Source organism: Pogona vitticeps, chromosome 9 (genome assembly GCF_051106095.1).
Source record: "Pogona vitticeps strain Pit_001003342236 chromosome 9, PviZW2.1, whole genome shotgun sequence".
Taxonomy (NCBI): domain Eukaryota; kingdom Metazoa; phylum Chordata; class Lepidosauria; order Squamata; family Agamidae; genus Pogona; species Pogona vitticeps.
In genome coordinates this window covers 14,019,637-14,045,000 of record NC_135791.1, presented here as the reverse complement: position 1 = coordinate 14,045,000, position 25,364 = coordinate 14,019,637, and the positions used below count along the sequence as shown (strand labels likewise).

The window sequence follows — 25,364 nt, the reverse complement described above, 5'->3', positions numbered from 1 at the left end:
AGTCTCCTCAGATGATCCCAGGTTTTGGCATTACCTGGGATAAGCCCTCTCTCTCCACTTTTTCTGCATCATGAATAATTTTATACACTTCTGTCATGCCCGCATTCTTGTCTTTAAAGCTACACAATCCCAAACAGCGCAACGTTTCCTCAGAGAGGAATTGCTTTTACCATTTGATCATTTTAGCTGCACATTTTCTGTGGAAGCATTGACCTTGATGTGCAGTCTGAATTCAGACTTGTAATGCCATCACTTTTCACTTCTTTGAAATGGCTGGAAATGTGCACTGATGCCACTCTAAATCTGAATTTTATGGTGATGGTGGTGCATATTTCAACCTTCAGATTGGATACTGGGCTAGCACTCGGTTTGGTATGTCCTGTCTTTAGAAACAGCTAGTGACCTGCAACTGTTTTGCGTTGTGTCTCTGAATCTGGTATTCATTCCTCCATGGAGGTTTCATAAACAATATTATAAACAATTAAAATAACCAAGTTGTTCAAGAGTAGATCACTGAGGCCAGATGAGAGCTTCTCACAAATGCACAACCTTCCTGCAGATTAGTTAACATAGCTGGCATTGTCTCATCTTAAAATAGCCATACCTGTAATCCTATATACACTTCTAGGGGAGTCAGTCTCACAAAATTTCAGTTCATTATGTGGAAGAGATTCTACTATAAAATATGTTATCCTTCAAATATTATCCCATTGAATTCACTGGGACTTACTTCTGAGTAAACACACACCAATTGTACTGTAAGAGAAAAAGATTTGCACATATGTATTTGCAAGAACCTAAAATGTCACTGTGACGTGTGCCATGACGTCACCTGCCTGTCTTGGCTAAGGCTGGAGTTTCCTAGCCTATGGCAGGGCAGGAGGTGGGTCTTAAAGGGGTGGAGTTTTTGTATATAAGGGGGGAGTGCTGTTACATACAGCACTGATGTTATAAACAATTAAAATAACCAAGTTGTTCAAGAGTAGATCACTGAGGCCAGATGAGAGCTTCTCACAAATGCACAACCTTCCTGCAGATTAGTTAACATAGCTGGCATTGTCTCATCTTAAAATAGCCATACCTGTAATCCTATATACACTTCTAGGGGAGTCAGTCTCACAAAATTTCAGTTCATTATGTGGAAGAGATTCTACTATAAAATATGTTATCCTTCAAATATTATCCCATTGAATTCACTGGGACTTACTTCTGAGTAAACACACACCAATTGTACTGTAAGAGAAAAAGATTTGCACATATGTATTTGCAAGAACCTAAAATGTCACTGTGACGTGTGCCATGACGTCACCTGCCTGTCTTGGCTAAGGCTGGAGTTTCCTAGCCTATGGCAGGGCAGGAGGTGGGTCTTAAAGGGGTGGAGTTTTTGTATATAAGGGGGGAGTGCAAAGAGGGGAAAAGTGTTGGAGTGAGAGAGATAGAGAGAGGGTTGAGAGAGGGCTTGAAAGAAGATCTGTAGACAGGGTTAGATATAGGTTAGGTAATTGAGTAATTGAGTGTTAAGTAACAAAGAACTGTGCAGGGTTAAGGTCTGAGAAATATAGTGTGACAAGTGATTCTTTTACTCAGTGATTTCCATTTTATTTTTGTATTCAATAAATCATCATTTTTATTTTGAAATCCATACTAAGTCTGAAGTGTCAGGTTTATGTGTGGTTGGTGGCAGCGAAGTTGTGTGTGTGTGTGTGAAGGATCGTGACCTGTCATCTCTTGTGGTGACGTAGGAGGAGGTGGCAGTCGCGACAAAACTGGTGCCAGCGTGTGGGATACGAGTTGTCCAGTTGCCCAGTTGCCCAGAAAAGCCTTGGCTAGTGTGACCAGAGCAAAAGGATTTCAGTTAGGTGCACCTGAAGTGGGGTGTGGGTAACTCTCTAGGATTTGTCTCCAGGGGGGAGCAGATCTAGTAGAGAGGCACCTAAACTTCAGAGTGAGGGAACTGACTCATGAGCTCTAGAAGGTCCATTTTGTGAGGGAGATTGACCCAAAGTAGGAGGCTGTTGTGACTTGGTCTGAGAGTCCAGAGTTGGGAGAACTCGGAAGGGACAGACAGACCAAGGGCAGCGAAGATTTGGGATTTCTCTAGTGAACTACAGAACCTGAGAGAAGGTGAAGCTGTGGTGGATTTGGAAGTAGAGCCAAGGGCAGAAAATTAAAGTAGCTCTAAATCTGGCAAGAGGCCCGGTGAAGGGGCAGAAGCCATTAGAGATTATAGTAACAAGCCTAGCCATATCTGTTGGTATACCCTGTTAAAGAGTGTCAGACCTAAAACACAGCAAGAAGAAAAGTATTTTTAAACAGAGGCGTGGAAATTGACAGGAGCTTTTTGAGTTAGTAAAATGCCTCTCACACGCAGTCAAATGGCAGAAGTGAGTGAACAAAGAGACCAAGCAATGTCAGACTGGTCTGGGGATGAGTCAAATGGTGAAGGAAGAGTTGCCTCAGTGCAGGAAGAAGCTAATGGTGAACAGTTATCAGAACTGAGGAAAATCCAGTTAGCCCAGGCACATGAATTTCAAATGAAAAAACTAGAAAAGGAGGAAAGAATAGAAAGGGAAAGGATTGCCCTAGAAAAAGAGGAAAGAATAGAAAGGGAGAAAATTGCTCTGGAAAAGGAGCGTGTGGCTTTTGAACTTAGGAAATTGGAATTACTGAACCAAAACAACAACAACAACAGAGATTCTGGTACTGAACCAAGCCAGTTATCAAAATCAGATTTGAAGAAATTTCCTACATATAAACAGGGGGATTGTCCTGAAAACTTCCTTAAAATCTTTGAACGAAGTTGTGCTGATTTTTCTGTGAGGGAAACAGAGAAAATGATAATTTTGAGGTCTCTCCTGAGTGGAAAAATGGCTGATGTGTATGCTGATATGCCAGTTGAGCTCAGTAAAGATTATTCAGAGTTCAAAAAAATGGTTTTCAATCGATTTGGCATTAATTCAGAACATCTTAGGCAGAAGTTCAGAAAACTTACTAAAAGATCAGATGAATCTTATACCCAACTTGGTTTTAACTTAGAAAAGTGTTTAGATCGGTGGCTTGAACAGGAGAATGTAAAAACTTTTCAGGAATTGAAAAATGTTGTGGGCCTGGAGCAGTTTTATTCCTTACTCCATGGGGAACTTAAATTTTTAGTTCAAGAACGGAAACCGACTGACGTTAGAAACGCTGCTCAAATAGCTGATTTTATTTCTCAAATAAGGGGTCCTAGTTGTTATGAGGGGAGAGGTGTGAGGAAAACATGGGACTCAAAGTTCTCTAAGGAACAAGCACAGAGACAGACTAAAGTAGGCGGCCATTTTAGTGAAAAGCCCTCAGAACAGGGCCAGCACAGTAAACAAGTTTTGGAGGGAAAAGAGAAACTTGAAAGACTTGATGGGAAAAGCTCATGGGGGGAGAGAATCTGCTTCATTTGCAAAAAGAAAGGCCACATTGCTGCACAATGTTTTAATACAAGGCAAAATAAAGAAATTCCACCTCAGAAAGTTAATGTAAAAGAAGCAAAGGCTGTATTTTGTGTTCAGAGTAAACCTCAAGCTTCTTCTATTGAAAGTTCTGTTACCATGGAAACCCAGGCAGAGGCAGTTAGGAGCTCTGAATTGGATACATTGAAGGAGCTGCCTCTCGCTGAAGTTGTCCACTGTTATTACATAGAGACTAATTGTGCGTTATTGGAATCTGCTGGGGACAGGATAAAAGTTTTTGAAAATGACTATACTGCTTTGAGAGACACTTGTTCTCAAATTTCTATTTGCCACTCAGACATAGTACCACAAAGTTGTATGATTGCTGACCAGACTCTATCTGTGAAAGGGATTGGGTCAGAACTAGTTTCATTACCTGTAGCTGATTTGAAAATTGAATATCAAGGTTGGAAGGGATTGTGGAGAGTGGGGGTGTCTTCTGAGATTCCTACCCCTTTTCTTATTGGTAATGACTTAACAAAGCATGTCAAGAGTGCCCTGGTGGTAACACGTTCACAATCAGTACAAAGTGAAGCCAGTAATGAGACTGACTCTCAAGAGCCAGAGAAATTTGTACCACAACCTGAGGCATTCTCAATTGAAATACCTCAGAAAAGCCTCTTTGTCAAGGAACAAACAGCAGACCCCACCTTAAAAGACTGTTTTGGAAAGGTGACTGATAAAGATTTATCACCTGAGTGCCCTGAACGTTTTATTATTAAGGGTGGTTTACTTTATAAGGAAAAACTGAATAATATTTCAAAAGGGGGGGCTGAAGTTAAGAGACAGTTGGTGGTGCCTGAGAAATATCGCCCTATGATTCTGGAAAAGGGACATGCAGACATTTTCTCAGCTCATATGGGGATAAACAAGACCAAACAAAGAATAGCCCAAAACTTTTACTGGCCTGATATGGGTAAACATATTAAGAGTTTCTGTCAAAGATGCCATATTTGTCAGAGACAGGGCTCTAACTGTGATAAAACTAGAGCAAGGCTATGCCCATTACCAGTGATTTCAACTCCTTTTACACGTCTAGGGGTGGATATCATAGGTCCATTGCCCAACGCCACTAAGCGGGGGAACAGATTTATTTTAACTATAGTAGACCATGCAACGAGATATCCGGAAGCGATCCCAGTACGTAATATAGAGACCCAGACTGTAGCAGAAGCCTTAGTAATTTACATGAGTAGGATGGGTTTTCCTTCTGAGATAATCACAGATTTAGGAACCTCTCATACATCCAAACTTATGAAAAGGTTAGGCAGGGGGGTCGTTCACATCAATGCCCTGAAGCCTTATTACAGAGAGACCAACCATGTGCAGTTTGCAATAAAAGCGGCTGATAAGGAGGAACATGGGTTGCCCTTCGGGGAAGGGAGGGGCCCACAAAAGTTAAATCCACAAGAGGTGCAGATCAGCCCTACTCTATCCAGAGAACAGCAGAATAGTGGTAGAACGCTGGTTACAAAACCTCAAGAAGTGTTCTCAATCAAACCTGGTGTTGACAAGGGAGTGCTACCCAGGACTGACACAGGGAATGCTTCTCAGTCTGTAACACCATATAGAGTAACAGGTTATTACTTTGACAATATTCGCAAAGAGCTAGACGAAATGCTGAACGATCAAATTATTGTACACTCATCTAGCGCTTGGTTAGCCCCTGTAGTTTTAGTAGACAAGCTGGATGGCAGTGTCAGGTTCTGTGTGTACTACAGCAAGCTATATTCAGTAACTAAACCTGATGCTTATCCTATGCCTAGGCTTGATGACCTAAGTGAGACGATTGGAGGTTGCAGAGTCATATCCTTTTTAGGTCTAACCAAAGAGTGTTGGCAAGGAAGAAGTGATCCTAGGGCCCAAGAGAAAACCGCATTTTGCAGTCCATTTGGTCTGTTTGAGTTTCAGGTCCTCAGTTGTGGCCTGAGAAATTCACCAGCAACATTTCAAAGGCTCATGGACCATACTCTGAAAGGGCTCAGTGACTTCACGGTAGCTTATATCGATGACATAGGGGTCTTTAGCAACACCTGGCAAGATCACCTACATCATCTAGAATTAGTGCTACAAAGATTGAAAGATGCTGGCTTAACCGTTAAAGCTAGTAAGTGTCAGCTAGGTAACTCAGAGATGAAGTACCTAGGTCACATAGTGGGAGGAGGCCTAATCAAACCTTTAGAGGCCAAGGTAGAAGCAATCCTGAATTGGCCCAGACCTACCACTAAAAAGAAAGTGAGGTCCTTTTTAGGTCTGGCAGGGTATTACAGAAAGTTTATACCCGGTTTCAGTGAGATTGCTGCACCTTTATCAGACCTGACAAAGAAGCAGAGCAGCAACAGCGTTTCCTGGTCGGAAAAGTGCGAGATGGCGTTTGGACAGCTGAAAGATGCTCTAACCAACCATCCAGTGCTGCATGCTCCTGACTTCAGCAGAGAGTTCATCATCTACACGGATGCGTCTAATGCCGGTGTGGGAGCGGTACTGTGCCAACAGGATGACAGCGGAGACCAACATCCGGTGGCGTACCTGAGCAAGAAGTTGCTTCCCAGGGAGAAGAGTCTTTCTACCATCGAGAAAGAGTGTTTGGCGATCATCTTCGCGATCCGGAAGTTAAAGGCTTACGTCTGGGGTCGACATTTTACCTTGTGCACTGATCACTCACCTCTGTCGTGGTTGCGGACTATGAAATCACAGAACAGTAAACTGATGAGGTGGGCGCTTCTTTTGCAGGACTATGATTTCGAGGTTAAGGTGGTCAGAGGGACTATAAACTGTGTGGCTGACGCCTTATCCAGAAGACCGGAAGACGACATCTGAAGAACTTATGGACTCTGTACATGGTATATGGTAATGTAAAATGCTTGGACAGTTATGTGTTGTGTTATGATAAATGTTATGCATTGCATGTTTTTATATACCTGTATGGCGGAAGTGTAAGTATATTTGAATACTGTAGTTATATTAAACTGTGTTGATAAATGTAATGCTTGATGTTGGTTGCAGTTGTTTTGGGGAAAAAGCACCTTAGCTTTCCCCCACAAAACAACTTATTAAAGGGGGAAGGTATGTGACGTGTGCCATGACGTCACCTGCCTGTCTTGGCTAAGGCTGGAGTTTCCTAGCCTATGGCAGGGCAGGCGGTGGGTCTTAAAGGGGTGGAGTTTTTGTATATAAGGGGGGAGTGCAAAGAGGGGAAAAGTGTTGGAGTGAGAGAGATAGAGAGAGGGTTGAGAGAGGGCTTGAAAGAAGATCTGTAGACAGGGTTAGATATAGGTTAGGTAATTGAGTAATTGAGTGTTAAGTAACAAAGAACTGTGCAGGGTTAAGGTCTGAGAAATATAGTGTGACAAGTGATTCTTTTACTCAGTGATTTCCATTTTATTTTTGTATTCAATAAATCATCATTTTTATTTTGAAATCCATACTAAGTCTGAAGTGTCAGGTTTATGTGTGGTTGGTGGCAGCGAAGTTGTGTGTGTGTGTGTGTGTGAAGGATCGTGACCTGTCATCTCTTGTGGTGACGTAAGTGTAATCCTATATACACTTCTAGGGGAGTCAGTCTCACAAAATTTCAGTTCATTATGTGGAAGAGATTCTACTATAAAATATGTTATCCTTCAAATATTATCCCATTGAATTCACTGGGACTTACTTCTGAGTAAACACACACCAATTGTACTGTAAGAGAAAAAGATTTGCACATATGTATTTGCAAGAACCTAAAATGTCACCTATTTAAAAGTTGATGAGGATGTCAGTTAATCAATTAGTTAATTACATTTCCATATTAATAGCAAAGTTCAACTGCACAGATGAAAAAAAAAACCACCAGCAGACTAATGGGGTACATGTTCCTGTGTGGCTTGCATCATTTGTGCACAAGAAAACTGGAAATGAGTCTTCTAGGGTGCTTCTCAGTCTTTAGAGGCAGGCAGTCAAATGTCCAGTAGTGTCAGAATGAAATGAGATTTTCAAGTTGAATAGGACAGGTGCTGTTCAGGCATTTGCCAGGGAAAGAGTAGGGCTATTGCAACTTCTTCATGAGGGCAAATGACTACTTGGTATCACCTATGAGTTAGTGTCATCCTGTCATATAAGAATAATTTTGAACCCTCTATATGATTTTGAGTTATGGCAATGCTCCCGGGGTTTTCTAGGTATAAAATACTCAGAAGCAGTTTACCAGGCAGTCTTTCAGGTGGTGTTCTGGGGTGGTGCACCAAAGTTGCACAGGCGGCAGCATACATACAACTCACCAGTATAAATGTGGATATTATTAGAACACACAACTACATATTATATATACTGTATGCTTATCTACAACACTGCCCACCACTGCACTTGTGCAAGAATTGAAAAAGCCCGTAGTGCTTCTACAGTTTCCTTTGTAGAAAATTCTTCTACAGCCAGCTGGCTTCCTCATCAGTATTTCTCAGATGCCACACTAAAACCTCCCAGTTCCAGTGAGCATTCAGTCCTTGATTTTGGGTTTTATCTCTGCTTTTACTACTTACATTTTGTTGTCAGTTGTTAACCTTCTGAACCTTCTAAAATCTTAGAGATTTAAGATCAGATGGTAGTTTCTTTGTGTTGCTGTTCCTTTTTAAAAAAATGGAAATGTCTTTCCTAAGGCAGCAAGGTTTTTAATGAAGATTTATCATCCCACCCTTTCGTGTTTAGTCTAGGAAAGGGAGGTTACTCTGCACCTGCTCTGTTCCTGTAGAGTGAGCATGCCAGGACACAGAAGATGCTCTGCAGTTGCTCTGCACTCACAGAGCAAGTGCACCAGGATACAGAGGATGGTTAGCATGCCAGGGGCAAAGCTGGAAGACACTCAATTTAGTGATGTATCACTTACCTTTTTTTGAAAAAAAAAGTCAGGACTGGAATTGATGTCATTCAGTTGTGTGACTTAGCTCATAACCTTTGAATTGAATAGGCTCAGGATTGGATTGGCCTCTGAGGAGGTCATGCAGGCCCCAACTGTGAGTTCTAGCTTCTGTCCTAGAAGTGAACTCTACCATGACCCGCTGGCGCCAAGTAAGAATATGAAAATCTCTCACTCTTAAGTTTGTCGCCTTTATCCAAATCTCGCTTACATTTTCTTCATGTACTTCCTCATATTAGGTAGAAAGACTTTGTGCAGATCTCCTCACTCCATGCATGAACATTCATGTACATCTACTTTATCTATTTTTCCTAATGTGTACATTTACTTAAGTGTTTCCTCCGCTGATTAAAATGCACGTGTTGTTGTTGTGTGCCATCAAGTCAGAATTCACTTATAGCAACCCTAGTAGGGTTTTCAAGGCAAGTGATTCAAGGAATGGATTTACTGGTTTCACTCCCCTAGTGAGCTTCCATGGCTGAGTAGGAATTCAATCCTGGCCTCCAGAGTCCTAGCCTGTCACTCTGTCCACTATACCACACCGTGTATCTCAAAATACACATTTTAGGAATTCACATTTTAAAATGTGCACAGCCTTCCATGTGAATGTGCAAATGTGTGAATTCTCAAGGCAAAATGCCTTTCATCTGACAGTAATCACGAGAAATGCAGGAAGGCTACTTTCCTCATGATAGGCAAATCCAGTAGAAAAAAAAATCCCAGTCCTTCGCACAGATGTCTTCTTGAACTTCCTCTTAAAGGGGTAACATACTGCAAGTGGGTCATTCATGTATTGTTGAGGGCCTGTTTGAAAGGTGCGTAAGTGGGAGTCAGAATGTGAAAGGCCAATCCCCTGTTTCTGAATGCCAGGAAATGTGGGTGTTAGAGTTAGTCACTTTGACCATGGGACTGCCCGTTTTCCTCTTCCTTTTCTATATTCTGCCTTGCTCCCTCTCTCATGCTCCTTCTCTTATCCAGACCTGCACAGATTTCTGAATGGATAGGCACACCTAAGCGCTGCACACTTTGTACATCTCTGTGCATTGCCTTTTCCCTGTCAAGCAGAGTGCAGATGATTCATGTGGCATGAATCTGCATACGCCCGCTCCTTCGTCATAAGATGTCAGTTTCCATGGCAACTTGATGAACCGTGTCTTGGCATCCCTTGGCTGAGGTTTCTCCAAGCTGGCAGAGTATGGAGGTTGGCCTCCTGTCTTCTGCATAATAAATAAATAAATAAATGCCATTGTACCAGAAGTGGCATGTTGGAAAATATTCTCATTGGACCGCATGAACTAGAGAAACCAAAGTCAAAGTCCTCATCTCCAAACTTTATGGCATGTTTTTGACCACCATGAGAGACAAATGGTCACGGCATATATAGCGGCATACATTCATGCCTCACACTTTCATAGTTGTAGTGTTTAGCACAATCCCTTTTGGGGAGTACTTGTTCCAAAATCCCCAGTGATCCCTGCTAGTTTTTGCTGTGAATTTAATGCAGTGTTCCTCCACCTTGGTTCCTTTCTCCTTCTCAAAGTATTCACCAGAATCATAGCTTCATACATAGCCCACTTGCTCTGTCAAAGAATTATGCCAAACATTTCTCTCATTCTCCCTTGTTGCTCTCATTTAATTTGATAGAAGAGAAAATCCTTTGAAAAAGAAAGTTGACTGAAAAAATAAAATAGGAGTAATACAGAAGGATGAGTTTCAAGATCCCTGTATTTATTTTAATTATGGAGCTGCTGAGGAGTGTGTGTGAATGTTCTGTCTTTAATTGTCCTATTATCTCTTACATCAAGCAACCTCCCTGGCTTCCCACATTTTAAGTAAAGGCCAGGTGTAGATTCAATGCAGTAACTCTTCCCTCTGAGCTTTTTCAGATCAAGAAGTGTGGACAGTTGAAAAAGCAGTAGGGCAATCAAGACATATAGGAAAAAGAGAAATAAGAAGAAACACAGCACCCTTGACTGCCTTACAATGAATAAAGCTGCGATACACACAGTACTACTGTGTACTACCCTACCTCTGACAAATATTGGAAAATTGGAAATCCCCTCCCCCAGTGAAATTCAGAAGAGCTGATTTCCCATTTTCATTCCCTCAAAAGAGGGTAAAGATACTAGAAAATATTGAAAAGCCATTCAAAGACAGCTTTAAGATCTGAGGTATCTGATGATCAGTGTTTGGGGAAGATATTAGAAAAGCATTCTCTAGTTTTCTGTCCAAATTCAACACCTAGTTTTAACTTGCAGAAATGTGACCAGATCCTATCTTTTCTTTTCCTCCAGAGAGTGAATACAGAACATCTTAACAGCTTCCAGTCCCTTCCTGTCATGAAAGAAAGCAGTCCTGGAACAAATTGTCGTCCTGATGATGGCCTCATGACATGTCTTTGATGACTCCAGGTTTGCAAGAGACAGGGAGAGGGTGGTATCTGCTGAGCTTCCTCATGCCCCAACTTCCAACTGATGGACTTTAACTGTTGTCATTGGTGCCTATAACAAGCAGCAGCAGTAGTAATAATAGTGGTAGTAGTAGTGGCAGTGGCAGTAACAGCACTGACAACAAAATACTCCAGTCAGAAAGAAAAGCTGAACAATTGATGGACAAACAAATGCAATATCCTTTCACTTTTTAAAGGTATACAGGTTTAATTCTGAAACAAAACACATAAGCAATTGACCAGTTTGGTTTTTCTGTGCAAATTACATCACTTACAACATTTTCAAATAAAGCAGTGAAGAAAAGGCAGAGCATTTGAATAAGAGTTTGGGAAGGTTATTTTATCTAGTCCACAACCCCCACTGCCTATGCTGGCTTTGTGTGTGTGTCCTTTTTTAGTCATTTTCTAATCAGTGTAAGAGGATAAACTGTTGGTGGAGGGGGGGGCTTGATGAAAGCTAGATTAGAGGATGACTCAAACAGGGCTATAGAGTGTTACTCTGGTCCTATCCTGAAGACATCTATACACCAGGAAGAGGGGGCTCAAGGTGGAAGAAGGGACAAGAAGTTGGCTCAGATACAGGCCCGCTCTCATACAGGGCAGGAAATGTTAGCTACCTGGAAAATGGGTTGCTGGGGACAGCATCATGGTGCTGACATTGGTTCTTTGAGACGAAAACCAAGGGCCAGTATGGAGATAGATACACGATGCATAGACCCCTGGAAAGGTGTTACCCCATGAGCCTAGGATGTTCCTTATACAGAAATATGGTTGTTAGGGTTATGTTACCCCCTGAAACCAACAGAGAATTGTTTCCACAGGTTTTGACCCCATCATGTTATTCACCAATGAAGAACCATTTTGTGGTTAGCAACTGGGAAAGAAGGTAAAGAAATCAATCAGAATGCAGGAAACTTTAGAAGAGTCTATGGAACAAAAAGCCATTGAACCTGGAGAGAAGAGGGTTTCTCCCCCCCCCCCTTTCCTCTAAAATCTTGGTTCCTTATCCCCTTCCCTTGAAAAGAGAGAAGACTTTCCCACTCACTAACTCATCCTTCTTCTAACTAACCTCCATGCTGAGCCGCTCCAAGGGCCCCCATCTAGGAGGAGGGTCTGCTGAACGTGCCTATCTGAACCTATGGGGCCAAACTCTTCACAGCTCTAAATTGGATTGGGCAGATATAATATTTTAATTCATAGGCCTCCTAAGAGTCAGGGCTGGAGCAAGTTTAGGTGGTGCTAAATAACACCTCAAGTCATTGCTGATTTCATAGACCTTGATTTTGTATGCCACAGATTTCCTTTAAAGAGTTAATTTAGTTTGCTCAGGATTGTTAATACAATCAGCATTAGTAAAAACGCAATCATAGTTTGCTTTGTGTGGGAAAATTCCTGTATGGAACAACAGGTTTGATTCTGTGACTGTTATTAATTTCTTCATGAAATGTTGCTGGTTTTCTATTTGAAAATGTTTCATTCTTTCTGAATTAGCAAAAGACGTTTTTTCTCTCTCTGTTCTCTGTGTTGAACTTAAATAAATCTTTCCTTTCATTATATCTGCAAGTGGCCTAGTGTCATTTCTTGCCATGCCCTCCTACCCACTGAGGTAAAGGAGCCCCATTTTCATAGAGATGTACAAAACCTGGGCAGGAGATATACCATATTTTTCCGTGTATAAGATAATACTTTTAACTAAAATCTTTGGACTAAAAATTGAGGGTCGTCTTATACATGGAAGTAAGGAGAGAAAGGGGGCTTATGAAGCACTGGGTTAAAGCAGGCATGAACGAACTGCAGGATGAAAGGGGTGTGATCCTGCAGCCCTTTCATTGCTGCTTTCCCCCTCCAATTCTACAGCCCTTTGATCCTGCTTTCGTGGGGCTTAAGTGGAGGGGAAAGCCACAATCAAATTTTCTTATTTGGGGTTGGAAAAGTGGAGGTCGTCTTATACATCAGGTCATCTTATACGTGGAAAACTACAGTATTTGTATGCATATGAGCTGAGATATTCCTACTGTGAGGCAGGCAGAGTGAGAGGTGACAGCCTCAGGCAGCCGATGCTGGAGACCAGCATAACTACTTGCTGGCAGTTTCCCATGACCAACCAAAGAGCCACACATCTTCTTCGCCTCGGGCAAAGGGGATAACATGATTGCATTGCCCTTAGAAGAAGAAAATGTTTAACCCTGTTAGTTTCTGTCTGTGAACTATGGAGAGGGCACCATCTTAGTCTTCACCTTCAGACACCAAAGTGTCCTAGACTGGCACAGCTAGGAGTTTACCTGTGTGCAGTAGAATGCATACATGAGGAGGGGGAATGTCGTTGAATGCCCTGGATGCCCCCACAGAAGTCTAGATGGCTATAGAGATCACAGCCTTTTACTACATGGCTTGGTGATATGCTGTTGCCGTGACAACCACTAAGGGTCTCTTGCTGCCTGCCTTTGCCAACACAAATCAGGGGAGAGGAAAAGAGAGCATCAAGCAAGGCTGCTCAGCTCCTGGCTGAGACTTATCCTGTCCAGTGACTGCCTGACAGGACACTAAAGAGTTGATGAATCTGTATCGTGTCCTCTCCTCTCCGTCTCACAATAAGTACTTACCACAAGACCTTGACACTTTTTATTTTGGTTGTTGCTCTCTTTCCGTGACCTTTACATTACTGAAAAGCTGTAACCAACTGTTAGCCTGGACGCTACATGGTGCAGCATGGCAACATGCCAATTAGGAGACACCTGGACATCAGAGCTGCCTGTCAGCAGTTGAGACCGCTTGGTGAGAAGCAAATTAGCAAACTGCTTTTTCAGTTTTCTTTAGCCTTCATTTGAAGCTGTCATGGCCCACCTCACCCCTGCCATCACAGTCACCTCTCTGACAAGCAGATGCAAGACATGGCTAGATTGTCATGCCTTGTAGGCTTCACAAGTTTTCCCAGAGGATTGTTCCTATAGAGAAGAGGCAAGGGGACAGGAAAAGAATGGAGGAAAATTTTCTGGGGTGGTTTGGGGCATAGGTTTTATGGCTACTAAACTATAGCCCCTGGCATACATGTTTTAGGAAGCTGAAGTATCTTCTTACATGAACATCCTTCAAAGAACTGTTGGGGAAAAATATTTTAGAGGTTTTTGAATATCATCTGCTTCAATTTGATTCAAATTGTTTGTCTTAAAAGTTGCAATGGATTCGCTTTGAGGTGATTTTCAGTCTTTCCAATTTAATTTGTGTCTGAATATTTCAAAATATTTATATGTGTTTATATTTGTTCAAATAGTGACAAAAAGGATACTATTAAAAGATACTGACATGAAGTGGAGGGCTGTGGAAATCAGATATTACTTGGCACAGTGTACAGAGGTTTTTTCCATTAGTTTTTCCCCTTCTTTTTCTCCACCCTACTGGGATGTGTGCAATTTACTCACATTTACTCAGTTTAATCAGCAAAAACATTTATTGAAGAGGAAAGAAGCACACCAAATTAGTAGTTTTGCTGTCCCAGTGGGTGGAGTACTTGATTGCTGCCTTATGCGCCACATTTGCTATTGTCCTGCCTGGAACACAGGAATGCACAGTGAAAAGTACCAGATATTTTATTTTTTTTCAAAATAAAATTCAAAATTGAATAAAGGGTCCTAATGCTAATACTAGCGTGACCCATCCCTTGTAAATCCTGCATGATGACACAAATTGCACATATACTCAGTCAATTGGATTGAGATCTGTAGCTATCTGAAATGGAAAAAAAATGCCAATGCACACTTGCCCCACTATGAAATGTGGCTACCAATCACAAAGATGGGGAATTTCCTCCTAGAGGCTCTGTGATTTGGCTTCCCAGGAGAGCTTGGGCTTTTCACTGGGGCTTGAGTTGTCAGTCCCTTCTACTTGGGGCTTCATGGTTTTTCTGTTATACCATTTTGTTTTTTCATTGAGTGCTTTTAAAAATTTGTTTTAGACCCCCCCCCCAAAGCAATGTTTGGTGCTTTAGAGCAGTGGTCCCCAACCTTTTCTGACCCACAGACCAGTTAGGGTCAGTGCTGTATGTGGGGTGCGCTTGTGCACATGCATTGATGGTGCAGGGTCTACTTGCGGGGGGGTGCACTCACATGCATGGATGGATGGTGCAGGATGCGCTTGCAGGGGGTGGGGGAGCTCACACATGTATGGATGGCACAGGGCATGCTCATGGGAGGTGGAGGGCATTCGTGGGGGTGGGGCACCTGTTTGGGGCAAAGGGGCGGGGCACATGGGCAGGCCATGTGTGGGGTATGTGTGCATGCAGGGGGGTGGGAGATCTGTCTCCGCGGCTTGGTCCTGCCAAGACAATGGACCGACAATGGGCTGCGGACCGGGGGTTGGGGACCCCTGCTTTAGAGAACCTCAGTTTGATCTGAGTGCCACTTTAGAAACTGGCAGGTACCTCTGCTTAACCTTTGGATCAGAATATTTTCAGAAGAGGTGACAATTCTTTTTTAGCACCAAAATCATGACTGTCTTCAGGGCTTCAAATCTGCACTTTGATGAGTTCTCAAAGTCTCTGCTTGGATGAGTAAATCACTGCTTTTGTTTTAATTTCTCTCACATTCATTTGCTTCAAAAAAAAAAAAAATTCCAGCACTTTCCATTTTATTTCTGATGAAGGCTGTTAATTTTGAAAAGTTCAGATCATAAAATGAGTCAAGCGCTTTCCATAGCATTTGAAGGGCTTGCTTCAAAGGGTTAAATGAAGGTCAAGGCAGATGTTACAACTGGCATATCATTAGAAATGGGCCACCCTTAATAAGTTACATTTGTTTGTTTCTCCTAGTGTACGATTTCTTATCTCTGCATGTTGCAGATAAGCTTGATTTTGTGTTTTGGGGGGGGCATTATCATGGGAGATAAGCACAGGCTTTGTTTGCATGTCGATTGATCAAACATAGCAGCTTGGAAAGACCGGCCATCCCACCAGGAGGATTCTGGGAGTTGTAGTCAAAAAAAATCTTTTCCAGGAGCTGGTAATAGCGTGCAAATCTATTTTCTTCCTATAATACTCATAAACCCCTCCATCCTTAAAATTATCAGTTTCTCACAGGAGTTCAACCGTGTTAGATTTGAAGGAATAAAGAAGCACTGTCAGTAAGAGAAAGCAAGCAAGTGAGAAAGTTTTAAAAACCTTCTGTAGCATGACAAAGCAACAAAGGTGCCCTGCTGACTCCCAGTCAGCCCTGCAACTCTCCAGCTGCTTGGCCACCTGCAGGACTGGCAGCATTCTTCAAAGGATGTTGCTTTTGCTTTAAAATCACGGAGACAATCCTCTGGCCCCGTATAAAGCAACCAGCAGGTTTCCACCCCATCTGAGCATGAATGTTCTCCAAAGACTTCCGTAACCTCTTTGTGTCCTTGGCCCCTTTCCCAAACAATGAAATATCCAAGGAGATGCTCTGTAGTGACACACACACACACACACTCTCTCCATTATGCAATAAATAATCTAATTCTAGTTCAGTCTCACTGTAATTAAGATCTTTACTCCACGCTCTGCTACACTGACCAGTCATAGTGCCAATGATTTATGGCGCTGCATTGTTTGGGGCTTTAATTGCATGCCGTATCTTAGACGTGGCACTGATAGTTTCCCTCTCATATCCTTCAGGAATGATGTGTTAGCAGGACATGAAGATATTTGTGCTGTAACACCATAAAGAAGTTTAATAATGCAAAGTGCCCTTTTAAAGGGGAGACCTGTTGATGGCCTCATGAAGAAGGAAGGTTGCTTAGAAATTCCGTTCATGTAACTTGGCTGGCCTCTTGTTTTTTCTACTGGGTTCAGGGGTTGCATGCAGGTGTCAAAGGTTCCTGAGACAGCGTTCTTCTGCTTCTGCAATCCAGAGAGAAGTGAAGTGTTCCTGCTTGCAGGGAAGGGAAAATTGATGTCATTACCACTGCCTCTCCTCTGGTCAAAGGAAGAGATGGCTGGTTTCTCCTTTCTTGAGATGTACACCTTGGGAGGCGGGAGGCAGTGGTCCCGTGGCCAATAACTTCCATTCTATTTCTCCTTCTGGATTAAACTGCGGTTGTCAGACTTCAGCCAAAGCTTGGAGAAGTTTAAAATTTGGAACCTCAATTTATTTCCATTCAGATATGAAGTTGTTTGTGCATTTTGCTGTATTCTAAAGAAATTAACTGATTTGAAATTCTCTCATTTACAAAATCCAAATTCAAAGTAGAGCTGTTCTCAGCCTGGAGAGAGTGTTTGTCAGATTGTACCTAACTGCTGTATTGCAGTGAAAAATGATGCATCCGTTTCTCTAAAAGAAAAAAGGGGGGGCTATAGCAACTCACTGCTGTTAAAGTGACTGGTGCTTAGGTATGTAAATCCAGACCTCTAAGAGGTAAGCCTTCAGAGCTCTGGACTTGGCTAAACGGAGGTGTCAGTTTTGGTTCCTCCCATTTTTACATTTTCTAAATCTCAGCTTCTTGACATCCCAAATAAGTAAAATTTTAAACTAATGTCTCACCTATCACTGTTGGGTGCATGCACGCACACACACACGCACACACACACACACACACACACACACACACACACACACACACACACACACACACACACACACACACACACACTGCTGCTGAAGGTTCTAGTCTGGTCACTGAGCACCATATTCACTTTCTCTTCAAGTGCTTGACCACCCATTTGAAAGCAACAAGAAATAATGTCCTCTGGGTGCAAGATTTACAAGACAGGCAGAAATGCCTTACAGTACAAGAGCAATGGATTCAAAATATATCTCTTGAGCTGCCTTGTATGAAATAACATTCTGCAAAGTACAACTGACTGGAAGCTTGGTGCTCATTCATGAACGTAGGGAACGAGAAAAGTGCTGAAATTTTTCCAACATTTTTAAAGGATACTGTTGCAAATGAAAAAAAAAACATTGTACACTAAGTCAACAATAAAGAAACACACAAATAAATAAATAATATATACTAAAAAAATTATTGTGGGATGACAGTCAGGATTCTTATGCATCTCTAACTCATGAGATGACTGAGGATTATGTGTTAATGATCATCCCTGTAGCAGCCAGCAGTTCCTCTGGCTTTCAGCAAAAGCCCAGTGGCAGAATCCTGATTATGCCTTTTACCAAGCTGAGTGGTTTGAGAGCTTCTGAGCTTACATGAGGAGGCATCCAGTACATTGCGCAAGTGAAAGTCCCATGCATTCCTATGGGGAAATCTGCAGCCTGCACAATGCTTCACATGGAACTCTGTGGTGCAGTATTATGCTCTGCTTAATCTCAAGAGGATCTGTCCTAGGAAAGGAGATTAATATAAATCATCCTCATATCAAAAAGTGTGGGCAGCCAGGAAAGCTGCAAAATGATGACACGATAAATAACAAGGAGGAGGAGAAGGAGAGGGAGAAGGAGGAGAAGAAGAAATTCAGTACACTCAGCTAACACACAACGTTACATTAAGCTCAAAAATATTACCAAAAGACATTCTAAAGAGCCCTGACAATCAGGCAGGAAAACAGATGCTTCTTTCATGAAAAAAAAAACTTTTTGGAAAATTAGGGGCTACTTTTTGGCATAGCACCATAGTTCCCCCAATTTTTCTATCCACAAATAGGATTGAGCATAGTCATTCTACAACAGGTAGTGGAGGATGGCTCTGACATCATTTGGGGCCTGGATTTTGATCTGAACTTTATCCAAGCTGTCCATGATTCTGAACCCCATTCCCAAAATAAGAAACACATTTAAAATTTTGGCACCTAGAGTGACTATTCTGCTATTGCAGCTGCTATCTGCCACCAGAGAAAGGATGGCTCCTGGCACTGGATTTTCCCAGAATGACAATGCTGAGGATTTCTTAAAGGGAAATAGGACATCTTTGTAAAGGTAGTAAGGATCTCCCACCAAAACTGCTGAACTGGGGAGATTAGAAAGCCTGCGTTTCTATGCACAGTTATCTGGGAATAAATCCTATGCACACTTACTTAGGAGACCTGCCAGAATCTACAGTCTTCCAAAGGGCTCTTCCTGAGACCATCAGATTCTATCCCCAGTTGTTTGAAGGATCAGCTTCCTTCCAGGAGATTCGTCTGGTTTACTTGATTTCCCAATGCCACTGCATATTTATCCACACTAAACCCTCTGAGGTAGCTTAGACTAAGAAGCAGTAGCTGGCTCAAGATTTCAACTTAGGCACAGGACTAAGCAGCTACCTAAGATGGTTTTCTTCCCCTTTTCAGGTGTAACATCCTAATCAGTAGACTGTGGTCTGTTTTAAATGCATACATTTTAGGTGTAGTTTTTTTTTTAAAGTGGAACCACAAATGAGGAAACATCAAAAATCAAACTTAAGATCAGTGATATTGCCAAATGGTTGGCTATGCTCCAACTTTAGCTGTCATCTGACCTTTGTATCCTGCAGAGGTGTGTCCTTCATATACTATTGCCCTCCCCACCCCCATTCTTTCAGTCCTCCATGTTCTTTCTTGCTTCACAGATATCATTTTCTGCCTTCACATCCTTCCCACTTTTTTTCTATAGCAAAAGCTATTTACCTTCATTAAGTCATGCAGAAGGAAAGAGCAGCTGCCTACTCTATGCCTGTGAAAATATTGCGTGCTCTTGGATTTGTAAAACAATTGATTAAAGACAATGTAATTAATTACTCTTTGATGAAATAGTAGAAATTATAATTAAAAATGAAGAAGAGTGCTGGCAGAATCTTACCTTCCTTAATTGCATCTTTTCTGTAAAGGGGTTATAGGAATAAATAGGCTGCAATCAAAACTTTTCTCCCATTCTCTACGGCGCCCTCTCTAGGAATATAAGAAACATTATAACCATTTACAACCTAAGCTTTTGGGGAACTGGAAGGGATTAGGAGACTGGTAATCTTGCTGGTGATTGGGCTCAGAAAGAATGGCGTCTCAAAAAATCTACCGTACTAGTCTTGTAATCCCTCAGATTTCCATTGGAAGTCAACAGCAGGTTTACAGACTGACTAAAATCTAGGACAGAAATAGATGGGGCACAAATCATCTGGATTGAATCAGGATCCATTCTGAGGTTGCTACTTGGCTTCTATATTGAATCAGCTTCTGACAGGTTTCCTTCTCCATGACTTCTCACAAGAAACAACAACTTTAGTAGCTGAGTTCCTTGAAAAGGTTCTCTCCTCCCAGGTTTCTAAAAATTAACCAGATTGTCCTAAGGATCTCTTGTCGTGTTCTTTGTTACATTTCTTACATCTCTAGCTGTGTAACTATTATGCTTATGTCTATTTATCATTTTTTGTAACTTTTTTATGCCAATAAAGGTTGCTTTGACTTTGAATTTGAATCAGAGTCCTGTGCACAGCTCTAAATTCTCAGTGATGTCAGCAGAGGGGACAGCATAATTGCTGATGGAATAGGAAGCATCGGAGCATTCCTAGGAAAATGGGAATGCCATGAATTCCTGCTGTTTCTGCCTCACAGCCCTCTTCCAACAGGGCTCTTACATGTCTCTTTCCAGCTGATAAATATTTACTGCAATTCCCTTTAGGAACCCATGTGGATCACAGCACCATATTCTGTTTGAAACAAGCTCTTTTGCAGCTTTAGTCAGAGGCTCCCAGAAGAGATCAAACCATCTGATTCCAGTTTGTCACCAGGTTTGCTTTGAGTTTCTCCCTGCACTCATCTTTTCAAGGTTTTGAATACCCTGGGTTGAATTTTTGCACTTCTTTTCTGTGTCTCATGTGTGGGCGTTCGTTCTGCAGAAACCAGTCAGTATGGCTAGTTGGTTCAAATGAGAAACTGTCTAATTCTGTGTACTTTGAAAGAAGTGGAGGGTGGGCAGTGCTCTCCACTAGAGCTTTGCAAAGGTATTTTTGTGAGACCACAAACTCCCATACTATGTGCTGCGGTAATACTGGGTGAGGTAGTGAGTTCTAGTTCCTCCCCCCTCCCCATCAAAGAACTTCTCTTTAAAAAGAAACTTGCTTTGAAAAGAATTTCAAAGGGGGAGACATTTTAGGAGAAATCCCTGCAGGTGAGATTCAGAATTTGTGCCTTCTCTAACTTGTTATAGTTTTAGAAGAGGTAGCTATGTTAGTCTGTCCAAACATTACAGGCAAAAGAGAAACAAAAACAAAAGAACAAATAAAAAGAACAAAAATGTGGCACCTTGAAGACTGTTATATTTTAACGTGAGCTTTCAAGTCCATTTCCTCAGACATAAGAGAGACGTATAACAAGGCAGATTTTTATTCATGTATACATGGCATCAACCTAATTTGTTAAGTGACTGAGATATGTATACATTTTAATAATCTTGTCTTTCATTGTACAATTGTCTCTTCAGCAATCAGCAGCTTCCTGACCTTCCTACATTTCAATTAACTTCCTGGGGAAGATATTATAAAGTGAATTCTTCCACGGGGCTTCTTCAGATCAGGAAGTGGAGCCATCTTGGGAAGCTCCAGAGTGATAATGGTATGTATAATACAAAGAAAAACCAAATGCAACACCTAGCAATGTTATGGCTGTAAGCAATCCCCCATCTCCAAGGAGATTAAGGGGAAGCTGGAGAAGGAGAGATTCCAAAGTTTAGCCAGTCCTTATAGGCTAAGATGAGCCCAAAATTCTCAGCCAGGCTCTGACTAACACTCCTTCCTCAAGTCCATCCCCTTGGTTAAGAAAAAGCAACAAACACAGACAATCCATGAGTTTACACTCAGGCTAATCTGGGCTCTATATGTGTTAGCAAATACACGTGGCCAATTAGATAGGTTAGTCTGTTCAAGAAACCAATGCATGCAATTCCAAATCATTACTGCTTTATTAAGAAATATGGTTCAGAAAAGAATTCAGATTATAGTAAATCATTTCAGTTAGAAACATTTTCATATCAAGGCTGACAGATCACCCCCACTACTCCAGCTATAAAAATAAAACAAGAAACACATTCTAAACTAGAATTATGCATAGGCGTTGTCTTTCTTACATATCCTGTGACTCCATAGTCCATAGTCCATCAGGAAAGGTTAGATTCTTGTTGTAATCTAAAAGTCCATGTTGAAAAAAACTCCATTCAAAAGTTATAGTCCATTTTGGGAAAAAGCACATGTCTGTCCTTTCTCAGTCAAACTCCATCTTTTCCCTTCTCTTACCAACCTCCTCCTTCTTCCCAGAATTCCTCATAAGGAACACCCCCTCCTGGGTCTTGTTGTCCCACCTAACTTTCTCATGGGATCTTGAGAGTTGTTATCATATTTTGTGGCAGAATTATTTTGACTACGAAAGTTTCTGCTCTTTACTCATCTTAGCAGCGAGATAACCAGAGAGCGAAGCTTCTCTGAAACAGCATGAAAAACTTTCCTACTACCGAGCAGACTTTAAATCAAGATGGATGCTGTCAAGACAATATTATGACTACAAAACCAATTCTAGCATCTCATAAAAACACAAATCATAATGGCAAGCTCAAAAATATAGTCCAAAGAAATCCTGAGAGGCCAAGAAAACGAGGTGAAAAAAGGGAAATTTTATTTCACGGGGGAAGTAAACTTTTGGAGATATTAAATGACGCGTTATGACACATAGCTAGTTTCAGCTTTTTACTGGAGCTGGACACAATGCTGCCCTCCCTCACGTTGGCAACAAAGTTTAAAGAGAAGGCGTTGCATTCTGTGTATCCGGAACAGAGACAGAGTGTTTCCTCTGCGGTGTGAGAACCTGCATTGTTCCATTCATACCCACTGCTGGACCTTAGAGGTTCCAGCTCTAGATTTCTTTTTCCTTGAAAAAAAAAGCATTTTTTTTAAAATGGAAATGCCTCATTGTGCCTTATAGGCTCCAGGAGTTTTGGGGACCTTCAAAACATGACATAATTTCCTTCCCTGCCTCCTGAAGGGTATAGGAGAACTTTCTGAACTGTTATAAAAATGGTGGATGTGAGGATTGAAAGATGCCAGAGATGCTTTTGTTGTTGTTCAGTCATTTAGTCATGTCAGACTCTTCGTGACCCCATGGACCAGCGCACACCAGGCCCTCCTGTCGTCGCTAGAGATGCCAGGGGACACATTTGGGCCCCCAGGGGATAGCATGCAGCCTATAGGGTGCATGTTACCCACCTCTGACTACAGTAACCAAATTTAGAATTTGGAGGGTGCCGAACTCTGAAGCAGGATAGCAAGCCAAAATTTCTCGGAAGACTTCTTCCCACACCTTAAAAACATTCAGAGTTTTTGTTTTTCCTACTCCACTAGAGATATAAGGCCAATTTGCAAAATTATTCCCAATTTCTTTCTCTCTCCCCTTCTTTTCTTTTTCTGGTGGCTACTTCCTCCTGTCCCCTGTGTTGGCTTTTGGTTAGAATAAATAAATTGTAACCTATAAATTAGCAGAATTTGTGTATAGCAGCTGGAAATGTTTAGATTAAAAAAAAACCAACTCTAACCAGCCACAAGGACCCATGCTCACTGCATACAATAGACTAGCTAACAACACCCATCAGTCACAGTGACAGATCATCTCCCCCTTATCACAACAATACACCCATAACAAAAAACACCCTGATCACCATAATCACCCAGCCCCATGAAAAGGACAAAAAGCTGATCCCACAACTACAAATACTCAACTATCCCACACACTCCATCAGAACACAGACAGAGTTCTAACTCCTGTCCTCTGAAGATGCCGGCCACAGAGACTGGTGAAACATTAGAAGAAAAACTTCCAGAACATGAGCAAACAGCCCGAAAAACTTACAACAACCATCAGATTCTGGCTGTGAAAGCCTTTGAGAATACATTAAAAACAACACTATTTGTATAGATAATAAAATTTGTATCTTCTCCTATATGTGTGTTTTGTGCCAGCAATTGTGATATATAAATAATCACTTGTGTTTTGATTAAAACATGAAATAACTTTTACTAATTATAAACATCTATAAAACAACATAAGTAATATTGTATTCTTGAAAGCTTTCACGGCTGGGATCTGATGATTTGTTGTAGTTTTTTCGGGCTGTTTAGCCTTCTTAATACGGCATTCCAGTTCTAGCAAACACATTATAAACATTCATTGACATATACATATACACATTATATGTGGCATAAATTTATATAAATCAACACCCTGAAGCCAGAAGAGAGAATTTTGATGGAAGCAAATGGGAGCCAAGCTACCGACAGTTGATGCCACTTTTTCCAGTGAATCCTTCTTCTGAAACATTGTGGGAGAATATCTCCTTTTTCTTGAGAAATTATGTGAAATTGCCCACTTGCCTTTTTCCTACTGATAAGGTGGATAATTTTGAAAGGCTGCTTGTACAACTCAGGATGCACAAACCCTTCTCATGCAAAATAGGCTTATAATGAGACAAAAATAAAAGTTTCAGCTATATATCTTCACAACCATTGCTGCACCTTGCAGGGCTAGTAAAGCAGTCTGATCCATGCTTAGGGTCAAATTTGTCCAGAATCCTATTAAGCATGCAGAGAGGAACAGAAGTGGGTCCTCATCCATCAGTGGCAATTCTCCACTGAAAGTTATGCCAGTGTAAAGAATCAACAGGATTTTGGCCTATATGTTTTAAAGATCATTATTTTTATTTATTTATTTATTGGATTTATATGCTGCCCATCTAGACATTGTCTACTCTGGGCGGCTCACAACAAGCAAAGTATAAAACAATTGATATATAATAACAATTTTACAGCAATTTACAGCAGTTAACAATCATTTAAGATGGAGAAACAGAAGATAAATAAAGTGGTGCACCGAGGGAAGGCCTGTCTAAATAGCCAGGTCTTAAAATCATTTTTGAAAATGCCCAGCGAAGGGGCCAATCGGATCTCGGAGGGGAGATTGTTCCAAAGAGAGGGAGCCACTGTCGAGAAGACCTGGTTTCTTGTGCCCCAATGTGCATTACTTTACATTTTCTTAGATTGAAACACATTTGCCATTTTTCCTCCCAGTCTCCCAGTTTGGAGAGATCCTTCTGGAGCTCTTCACAATCCCTTCTGGTCTTCACTACCTGGAAAAGTTTTGTGTCATCTGCAAACTTGGCCACTTCATTGCTTATCCCTGTCCCCAGGTCATTGATGAACAGGTTGAAAAGCACCGGTCCCAGGACAGATCCCTGGGGCACATCGCTCTTCGCCTCCCTCCATGCTGAAAATTTGCCCATTGACACCTCCTCTCTGTTCCCTGGTTCTCCACCAATTCTCAGACGATAAGAGGACCTGCCCTCTTATCCCCTGGACTGTGGAGTTCTCTCAGCAGCCTTTGGTGAGGGACCGCTTCAAATGCCTTCTCAAAATCCAGAGAGGCCATAGCCACTGGTTATTCTGTAACCATTGAATTCTGTATTTATTCTAGATATGTGATCCTTGAAAACTTATGAGTTACTTAATAATCATACTTTTGCCTACTGGCTGGATAGCTCAGTGGTTTAGGAGTGAGGCATCAGAGCTAGAGTTTGGGAATTCAGTTCCCCACTGTGCTTCCTGTGGGTAGAGCCAGTCTGTGGGCAAGCTGCCACATTCCCAG

General features: G+C 41.6%; 1 long non-coding RNA gene across 2 annotated transcripts in view; it reads left to right on the top strand.

Annotated features, from left to right (window-relative positions):
• LOC140702022 (uncharacterized) overlaps positions 1-18,335 on the top strand; it is a 32,526-nt gene extending 14,191 nt beyond the window's left edge. Inside the window, exons 2-3 of one of the 2 annotated variants that reach the window (XR_012081068.2) lie at positions 10,668-10,784; positions 11,644-18,335. This is a non-coding gene — a long non-coding RNA (uncharacterized LOC140702022). Of the gene's footprint in view, positions 1-10,667 lie in introns of both variants that reach the window. The other variant, XR_013538462.1, reaches the window with a different exon arrangement.
• The last annotated feature ends 7,029 nt before the right edge of the window (positions 18,336-25,364 follow it).